The sequence below is a fragment of the Triturus cristatus genome, chromosome 4_1 (genome assembly GCF_964204655.1).
Source record: "Triturus cristatus chromosome 4_1, aTriCri1.1, whole genome shotgun sequence".
Classification (NCBI taxonomy): Eukaryota; Metazoa; Chordata; class Amphibia; order Caudata; family Salamandridae; genus Triturus; species Triturus cristatus.
Genome location: NC_140585.1, coordinates 138,008,404 through 138,018,984, shown reverse-complemented (window position 1 = coordinate 138,018,984; position 10,581 = coordinate 138,008,404). Strand labels below are relative to the sequence as shown.

Here is a 10,581-nt window from a genome sequence, read left to right as displayed (position 1 = left end):
GCCAGGATTCATAAAACTTATACAACCTATGTGAGTGTGAAAAATTAGCATATGCAGGAAGGAGCAATTTGTACTGCTTTCAAAACAGATTCACTCCACGTCTGGAAACGTCCAGAGCTATGTAGAGCATACAAATGAGCTTTAAACTCATGAGGAAAGAGGTTTGCATGCAAAAAGGAAAACAAAAGCCTATTGTACTCATAAAATTCTCAATATATAGATTCCAAAAAAGTGCTTCCAGCGAAAAGAGCTGAAAGAACACTATGGAATGTAAACCTGAATACCTTTCAATAATATGTTCTCCGCGGCCTGTGGTGACTGGGTGGAGTCGGACCACCGGAGCGGTGCACACCTCGGCTTACATTTCGCCGTGGTCGTCCCTACCGCTAAGCGTAGCGGACCGAGTGCATGCCCGGGGTGGCAATTCTGAGATTATCCGGTGATTGCCCCTGCCTTTGACGGTGAGCTGTCCGGACGCCGCCCGTAACTCGCCCTGATTCTTGCGGGCTGCTCCCGGATTTTCGCGGGCGCTGGTCCGTGGTGGGGACGACTGTTGCCCGTGACCACACAACGGATAATTTTTGCCTGCCCCCGGAACCCTGTTTCCAGCGACGTGGACCTTGAGGCGCTTGTCCCTGGGTCCCGGTCCCAATACGGGTCGGGCCTACCCGGCGGCCATCTTGTTATGATGAGGCCTACCATCCTGTCCACCGGGTCACAGCAGGATTGGGAGTGTGTGATTTTTGGGAGTGTGGCGGAGCGATCGCAGAGAGCTGTGCTGGGGTACAGCGACCTCCTCGAGGCTCTCGGTGCCCTTCATTCCACCTTGGTTTATGGCATCGGGGTCTTGGGGAGTAAGCTCGATGGTGTGGCATCAGCGTCGGGACAGTTGCGGCCTGCCTGTCCTCAGGTACACAGGGACTTCCCACACTGCACACAGGAGGACATTGTCGCGGCCACCCCTGAGATTAATGAACAGCTGGAAACTCCGGACAGTATGCTTCCGTGTGATCGGCTGGCTGTGGGTCTGATCTGTTCCGGAGGTATTGGACCTGAGTGGGAGGTGGTGGCCTCGTCCCGTGCACGGCCTCCGGCGACCCAGGGAAAATTCAAGCAACAGTTGTCTGCTCTGGCTGATTCCGCCTTCCTGGACCTTGTGTGCAGTGCAGATCCTGGGGCAACACTGGGAAAGATGTCACTCCATGATGCGGACTGTGTTGGTACTCAGAGACTTCCACCCCACCTGTGTGCGTCGCGTCCCGGTTGTTTTTGGACACTCCTTTACCTTGTAACATTGGACATGGCGCTGGGTCGAGGGGTATGCATGGGCAGATTTGCAAAGAGTGGTCAAGGATAACGCTGATCCTTCAGGGGTGGTCATCTAGTAGACGGGCGGGCTCAGGGGTTGCGTGCTCTCATGGCATAGCTATTAGTATAATTGGTGCATAATGCTCCCCATCTTTCTTTGACATGGTCGATTTTGTGCTGCTTACTGTTTGCCTTGGGGAAAACTTCCCGTGCGGGAGGGAGAAGCCGGGGGCATGTTTTGAAGGCCCTCCTCCAGTTTATTAATACTCCCTCTACCCCCCCGTCTGGTGGGGTTTTTTTCTTACTCCCTTTTCTCTGTTCTTCTATATTTCGGGTCTGGTTCCAGGGCGACAGGCACACTGCTGGGGGGGGGGGCCGTACTCATCTGCAGAGGTGCAGGGTGGGGGGTTGGGGAAGGGGATTCTTTAGTCTTTACCCTTTTTTTTCCATGGCCTCCTTTTTTTTCTCTGATTCTTCTTTGTTTTTCTTTTCTGGGATCAGCGTGGTACAACTCCTTTGTTGTGAAGCATTGCTTTTTCATGTGTGCCACAATTTCCGGGGTGTTTTCTGGGCTTTAGGGCATGGGACTGCAGGCGCAACTGGTCATGACACTTCTCTACATCCTGCACTTCCTGTTTTAGCGCCATTGACTCAATAGATTGCCGTTTATTGTTTACGTTTGTTATTCTGCCTGCCATTTTTCGCTGCTGGGAAATTGTTTGGCACCTGATCCTTCCGTCTTTCCCTATTATAAAATGAAAGCCTTCTTAATCCTGGTGTCCTACTTGCGCCATTCACTGGCCGAGAATATATTAGCATGGAGATTCTGCTCCCCGAGTTTCTGCCTGTGTCAACATTGGATCTTTGTTGCTTTGACTGCTTAGCGGCCGGCCCCGGGGGGGTTGTAGGCCCATACTTGTTATTGGTTGAAATGCTAATAAAGGTTTTTCAAAAAAAAAAAAAAAACAAATAATATGTTCTCCATCCATGCATACCACCTACATGATAAAAATCATCTCAGGTGAACGGATGACCGCGTGGCCTAATGGATAAGGCGTCTGACTTCGGATCTGAAGATTGAGGGTTCGAGTCCCTTTGTGGTCGTTTTTGGCCAATGGTCACACAATCTGCTTTACATTCAGAGTGGAAAAAGTCTTTTCCAATACTCTTGTAGTCCTCACTTTCTCATTACTAATCATTAATAAAGTGGAGTACATACTGTAAACTCATTCGGGTTGCATCTTCAGTCTAACTACTTGTGCATTTTAGTGGCATTAAAAAGTGCTTCTATGCCGACGCACTGAATATGTAATAGGTTAGCAGAATTTTGACGTGACAGAATGGGTTTTTAGCTTAAGTGTGTGTAGAAGAACTGCAAGGTGTGTGCCTATGTGTGCATAGAGTGCTACATGGGTAAAATCTGTATGATTTGGGCAGTTAAAGTGCTGATTTTGCCTCCGAGTAAGAAAAGTACTACACAAAATGTATAAAGGATCGGCACATTGGCTGCCTTTGCTGATGCCCCCGTTGCCTAATTTGTAGTGCAATGGTTAAGTTGCAGAGTGTGGTTGAACTTGGTTAGGAGACTTGGTGCCTCTTTCCGTGTCCTGCTGATGATAAGGATGGCTTGATACCATTTTCTAAGCCCAGTATATTGAGAAAAGAAGTAAGTGAAGAAGAAGTGTGGAGTCGAAAGTGGTTCTCCAGTTTCTCTCCACTTGCTAAAATTGCAAAGTCTCCATTATAGCATAGAAGAGAGCGTTAAAGTCGGGGATGGAAGAGGATGAAAATGGGAAGTTTACTTATAGAGAGAAGTGAGAAATGCCCTGTGTGCACACACCTGTGTCTGACCATAGAATACATTTAAATAATGCCTCTAGAAAAGAGGTATGCATGTGTGCCTCAGTGGCCTAATGGATAAGGCACTGGCCTCCTAACCCAGGGATTGTGGGTTCAAGTCCCATCTGAGGTGATAACAAAAATCCTCCCTCTTACTTTTCCAGAAAATTAGGTAGATTTATTACATGCTTCCTCTCAGAAGTTTATGAGGGTTTAGGTACTTTGAAACGGTCCCATTTTACTTGTGTACACTTCACAGTCATGTTAGTGTTCTGAAACTGCAAAGTAGATTTTTAAATGCCTATTTTTGTGAGATGCATTTTCGACCGGCCAGAACATATTCCTTTGGAAAAAATGATATGAATTGGATTGGTGTGAATCTTGTTTCTAGAGGTGGTGACAGGCTTTCAGCTACTTGAATAGGTCAAGCCAGGATTCATAAAACTTATACAACCTATGTGAGTGTGAAAAATTAGCATATGCAGGAAGGAGCAATTTGTACTACTTTCAAAACAGTTTCACTCCACGTCTGGAAATGTCCAGAGCTATGTAGAGCATACAAATGAGCTTTAAACTCATGAGGAAAGAGGTTTGTATGGAAAAAGGAAAACAAAAGCATATCGTACTCATAAAATTCTCAATATATAGATTCCAAAAAAGTGCTTCCAGCGAAAAGAGCTGAAAGAACACTATGGGATGTAAACCTGAATACCTTTCAATAATATGTTCTCCATCAATGCATACCACCTACATGATAAAAATCATCTCAGGTGGACGGATGACCGCGTGGCCTAATGGATAAGGCGTCTGACTTCGGATCAGAAGATTGAGGGTTCGAGTCCCTTCATGGTCGTTTTTGGCCAATGGTCACACAATCTGCTTTACATTCAGAGTGGAAAAAGTCTTTTCCAATACTCTTGTAGTCCTCACTTTCTCAGTACTAATCATTAATAAAGTGGAGTACATACTGTAAACTCATTCAGGTTGCATCTTCAGTCTAACTACTTGTGCATTTTAGTGGCATTAAAAAGTGCTTCTATGCCGACGCACTGAATATGTAATAGGTTTGCAGAATTTTGACGTGACAGAATGGGTTTTTAGCTTAAGTGTGTGTAGAAGAACTGCAAGGTGTGTGCCTATGTGTGCATAGAGTGCTACATGTGTAAAATCTGTATGATTTGGGCAGTTAAAGTGCTGATTTTGCCTCCGAGTAAGAAAAGTACTACACAAAATGTATAAAGGATCGGCACATTGGCTGCCTTTGCTGATGCCCCCGTTGCCTAATTTGTAGTGCAATGGTTAAGTTGCAGAGGGTGGTTGAACTTGGTTAGGCAACTTAGTGCCTCTTTCCGTGTCCTACTGATGATAAGGATGGCTTGATACCATTTTCTAAGCCCAGTATATTGAGAAAAGAAGGAAGTGAAGAAGAAGTGTGGAGTCGAAAGTGGTTCTCCAATTTCTCTCCACTTGCTAAAATTGCAAAGTCTCCATTATAGCATAGAAGAGAGCGTTATAGTCGGGGATGGAAGAGGATGAAAATGGGAAGTTTACTTATAGAGAGAAGTGAGAAATGCCCTGTGTGCACACACCGGTGTCTGACCATAGAATACATTTAAATAACGCCTCTAGAAAAAAGCTATGCATGTGTGCCTCAGTGGCCTAATGGATAAGGTACTGGCCTCCTAAGCCAGGGATTGTGGGTTCGGGTCCCATCTGAGGTGATAACAAAAATCCTCCCTCTTTCTTTTCCAGAATATTAGGTAGATTTATTACATGCTTCCTCTCAGAAGTTTATGAGGGATTAGGTACTTTGAAACGGTCCCATTTTACTTGTGTACACTTCACAGTCATGTTAGTGTTCTGAAACTGCAAAGTAGATTTTTAAATGCCTATTTTTGTGAGATGCATTTTCGACCGGCCAGAACATATTCCTTTGGAAAAAATGATTTGAATTGGATTGGTGTGAATCTTGTTTCTAGAGGTGGTGACAGGCTTTCAGCTACTTGAATAGGTCAAGCCAGGATACATAAAACATATACAACTTATGTGAGTGTGAAAAATTAGCATATGCAGGAAGGAGCAATTTGTCCTACTTTCAAAACAGTTTCACTCCACGTCTGGAAACTTCCAGAGCTATGTAGAGAATACAAATGAGCTTTAAACTCATGAGGAAAGAGGTTTGTATGGAAAAAGGAAAACAAAAGCATATCGTACTCATAAAATTCTCAATATATAGATTCCAAAAAAGTGCTTCCAGCGAAAAGAGCTGAAAGAACACTATGGGATGTAAACCTGAATACCTTTCAATAATATGTTCTCCATCCATGCATACCACCTACATGATAAAAATCATCTCAGGTGGACGGATGAGCGCGTGGCCTAATGGATAAGGCGTCTGACTTCGGATCAGAAGATTGAGGGTTCGAGTCCCTTCGTGGTCGTTTTTGGCCAATGGTCACACAATCTGCTTTACATTCAGAGTGGAAAAAGTATTTTCCAGTACTCTTGTAGTCCTCACTTTCTCATTACTAATGATTAATAAAGTGGAGTACATACTGTAAACTCATTCAGGTTGCATCTTCAGTCTAATTACTTGTGCATTTTAGTGGCATTAAAAAGTGCTTCTTTGCCGACGCACTGAATATGTAATAGGTTTGCAGAATTTTGACGTGACAGAATGGGTTTTTAGCTTAAGTGTGTGTAGAAGAACTGCAAGGTGTGTGCCTATGTGTGCATAGAGTGCTACATGTGTAAAATCTGTATGATTTGGGCAGTTAAAGTGCTGATTTTGCCTCCGAGTAAGAAAAGTACTACACAAAATGTAGAAAGGATCTGCACATTGGCTGCCTTTGCTGATGCCCCCGTTGCCTAATGTGTAGTGCAATGGTTAAGTTGCAGAGTGTGGTTGAACTTGGTTAGGAGACTTAGTGCCTCTTTCCGTGTCCTACTGATGATAAGGATGGCTTGATACCATTTTCTAAGCCCAGTATATTGAGAAAAGAAGTAAGTGAAGAAGAAGTGTGGAGTCGAAAGTTGTTCTCCAATTTCTCTTCACTTGCTAAAATTGCAACGTCTCCATTATAGCATAGAAGAGAGCGTTAAAGTCGGGGATGGAAGAGGATGAAAATGGGAAGTTTACTTATAGAGAGAAGTGAGAAATGCCCTGTGTGCACACACCGGTGTCTGACCATAGAATACATTTGAATAATGTCTCTAGAAAAGAGCTATGCATGTGTGCCTCAGTGGCCTAATGGATAAGGCACTGGCCTCCTAAGCCAGTGATTGTGGGTTCGAGTTCCATCTGAGGTGATAACAAAAATCCTCCCTCTATCTTTACCAGAAAATTAGGTAGATTTATTACATGCTTCCTCTCAGAAGTTTATGAGGGATTAGTTACTTTGAAACGGTCCCATTTTACTTGTGTACACTTCACAGTCATGTTAGTGTTCTGAAACTGCAAAGTATATTTTTAAATGCCTATTTTTGTGAGATGCATTTTCGACCGGCCAGAACATATTCCTTTGGAAAAAATGATTTGAATTGGATTGGTGTGAATCTTGTTTCTAGAGATGGTGACAGGCTTTCAGCTACTTGAATAGGTCAAGCCAGGATACATAAAACGTATACAACCTATGTGAGTGTGAAAAATTAGCATATGAAGGAAGGAGCAATTTGTCCTACTTTCAAAACAGTTTCACTCCACGTCTGGAAACTTCCAGAGCTATGTAGAGAATACAAATGAGCTTTAAACTCATGAGGAAAGAGGTTTGTATGGAAAAAGGAAAACAAAAGCATATCGTACTCATAAAATTCTCAATATATAGATTCCAAAAAAGTGCTTCCAGCGAAAAGAGCTGAAAGAACACTGTGGGATGTAAACCTGAATACCTTTCAATAATATGTTCTCCATCCATGCATACCACCTACATGATAAAAATCATCTCAGGTGGACGGATGACCGTGTGGCCTAATGGATAAGGCGTCTGACTTCGGATCAGAAGATTGAGGGTTCGAGTCCCTTCGTGGTCGTTTTTGGCCAATGGTCACACAATCTGCTTTACATTCAGAGTGGAAATGTATTTTCCAATACTCTTGTAGTCCTCACTTTCTCATTACTAATCATTAATAAAGTGGAGTACATACTGTAAACTCATTCAGGTTGCATCTTCAGTCTAACTACTTGTGCATTTTAGTGGCATTAAAAAGTGCTTCTATGCCGACGCACTGAATATGTAATAGGTTAGCAGAATTTTGACGTGACAGAATGGGTTTTTAGCTTAAGTGTGTGTAGAAGAACTGCAATGTGTGTGCCTATGTGTGCATAGAGTGCTACATGGGTAAAATCTGTATGATTTGGGCAGTTAAAGTGCTGATTTTGCCTCCGAGTAAGAAAAGTACTACACAAAATGTATAAAGGATCGGCACATTGGCTGCCTTTGCTGATGCCCCCGTTGCCTAATTTGTAGTGCAATGGTTAAGTTGCAGAGTGTGGTTGAACTTGGTTAGGAGACTTGGTGCCTCTTTCCGTGTCCTGCTGATGATAAGGATGGCTTGATACCATTTTCTAAGCCCAGTATATTGAGAAAAGAAGTAAGTGAAGAAGAAGTGTGGGGTCGAAAGTGGTTCTCCAATTTCTCTCCACTTGCTAAAATTGCAAAGTCTCCATTATAGCATAGAAGAGAGCGTTAAAGTCGGGGATGGAAGAGGATGAAAATGGGAAGTTTACTTATAGAGAGAAGTGAGAAATGCCCTGTGTGCACACACCTGTGTCTGACCATAGAATACATTTAAATAATGCCTCTAGAAAAGAGGTATGCATGTGTGCCTCAGTGGCCTAATGGATAATGCACTGGCCTCCTAAGCCAGGGATTGTGGGTTCAAGTCCCATCAGAGGTGATAACAAAAATCCTCCCTCTTTCTTTTCCAGAAAATTAGGTAGATTTATTACATGCTTCCTCTCAGAAGTTTATGAGGGATTAGGTACTTTGAAACGGTCCCATTTTACTTGTGTACACTTCACAGTCATGTTAGTGTTCTGAAACTGCAAAGTAGATTTTTAAATGCCTATTTTTGTGAGATGCATTTTCGACCGGCCAGAACATATTCCTTTGGAAAAAATGATATGAATTGGATTGGTGTGAATCTTGTTTCTAGAGGTGGTGACAGGCTTTCAGCTACTTGAATAGGTCAAGCCAGGATTCATAAAACTTATACAACCTATGTGAGTGTGAAAAATTAGCATATGCAGGAAGGAGCAATTTGTACTACTTTCAAAACAGTTTCACTCCACGTCTGGAAACGTCCAGAGCTATGTAGAGCATACAAATGAGCTTTAAACTCATGAGGAAAGAGGTTTGTATGGAAAAAGGAAAACAAAAGCATATCGTACTCATAAAATTCTCAATATATAGATTCCAAAAAAGTGCTTCCAGCGAAAAGAGCTGAAAGAACACTATGGGATGTAAACCTGAATACCTTTCAATAATATGTTCTCCATCCATGCATACCACCTACATGATAAAAATCATCTCAGGTGGACGGATGACCGCGTGGCCTAATGGATAAGGCGTCTGACTTTGGATCGGAAGATTGAGGGTTCGAGTCCCTTCATGGTCGTTTTTGGCCAATGGTCACACAATCTGCTTTACATTCAGAGTGGAAAAAGTATTTTCCAATACTCTTGTAGTCCTCACTTTCTCAGTACTAATCATTAATAAAGTGGAGTACATACTGTAAACTCATTCAGGTTGCATCTTCAGTCTAACTACTTGTGCATTTTAGTGGCATTAAAAAGTGCTTCTATGCCGACGCACTGAATATGTAATAGGTTTGCAGAATTTTGACGTGACAGAATGGGTTTTTAGCTTAAGTGTGTGTAGAAGAACTGCAAGGTGTGTGCCTATGTGTGCATAGAGTGCTACATGTGTAAAATCTGTATGATTTGGGCAGTTAAAGTGCTGATTTTGCCTCCGAGTAAGAAAAGTACTACACAAAATGTATAAAGGATCGGCACATTGGCTGCCTTTGCTGATGCCCCCGTTGCCTAATTTGTAGTGCAATGGTTAAGTTGCAGAGTGTGGTTGAACTTGGTTAGGCGACTTAGTGCCTCTTTCCGTGTCCTACTGATGATAAGGATGGCTTGATACCATTTTCTAAGCCCAGTATATTGAGAAAAGAAGGAAGTGAAGAAGAAGTGTGGAGTCGAAAGTGGTTCTCCAATTTCTCTCCACTTGCTAAAATTGCAAAGTCTCCATTATAGCATAGAAGAGAGCGTTAAAGTCGGGGATAGAAGAGGATGAAAATGGGAAGTTTACTTATAGAGAGAAGTGAGAAATGCCCTGTGTGCACACACCGGTGTCTGACCATAGAATACATTTAAATAACGCCTCTAGAAAAAAGCTATGCATGTGTGCCTCAGTGGCCTAATGGATAAGGTACTGGCCTCCTAAGCCAGGGATTGTGGGTTTGGGTCCCATCTGAGGTGATAACAAAAATCCTCCCTCTTTCTTTTCCAGAATATTAGGTAGATTTATTACATGCTTCCTCTCGGAAGTTTATGAGGGATTAGGTACTTTGAAACTGTCCTATTTTACTTGTGTACACTTCACAGTCATGTTAGTGTTCTGAAACTGCAAAGTAGATTTTTAAATGCCTATTTTTGTGAGATGCATTTTCGACCGGCCAGAACATATTCCTTTGGAAAAAATGATTTGAATTGGATTGGTGTGAATCTTGTTTCTAGAGGTGGTGACAGGCTTTCAGCTATTTGAATAGGTCAAGCCAGGATTCATAAAACTTATACAACCTATGTGAGTGTGAAAAATTAGCATATGCAGGAAGGAGCAATTTGTACTACTTTCAAAACAGTTTCACTCCACGTCTGGAAACGTCCAGAGCTATGTAGAGCATACAAATGAGCTTTAAACTCATGAGGAAAGAGGTTTGTATGCAAAAAGGAAAACAAAAGCATATCGTACTCATAAAATTCTCAATATATAGATTTCAAAAAAGTGCTTCCAGCGAAAAGAGCTGAAAGAACACTATGGGATGTAAACCTGAATACATTTCAATAATATGTTCTCCATCCATGCATACCACCTACATGATAAAAATCATCTCAGGTGAACGGATGACCGCGTGGCCTAATGGATAAGGCGTCTGACTTCGGATCAGAAGATTGAGGGTTCGAGTCCCTTCGTCGTCGTTTTTGGCCAATGGTCACACAATCTGCTTTACATTCAGAGTGGAAAAAGTCTTTTCCAATACTCTTGTAGTCCTCACTTTCTCATTACTAATCATTAATAAAGTGGAGTACATACTGTAAACTCATTCAGGTTGCATCTTCAGTCTAACTACTTGTGCATTTTAGTGGCATTAAAAAGTGCTTCTATGCCGACGCACTGAATATGTAATAGGTTTGCAGAATTTTGACGT

General features: G+C 42.4%; 1 non-coding gene across 1 annotated transcript; it reads left to right on the top strand.

Annotated features, from left to right (window-relative positions):
• The first annotated feature begins 7,103 nt into the window (after positions 1-7,103).
• TRNAR-UCG (transfer RNA arginine (anticodon UCG)) lies at positions 7,104-7,176 on the top strand. The gene has a single exon. It is a non-coding gene; the product is annotated as a tRNA-Arg (tRNA).
• Positions 7,177-10,581: the final 3,405 nt, after the last annotated feature.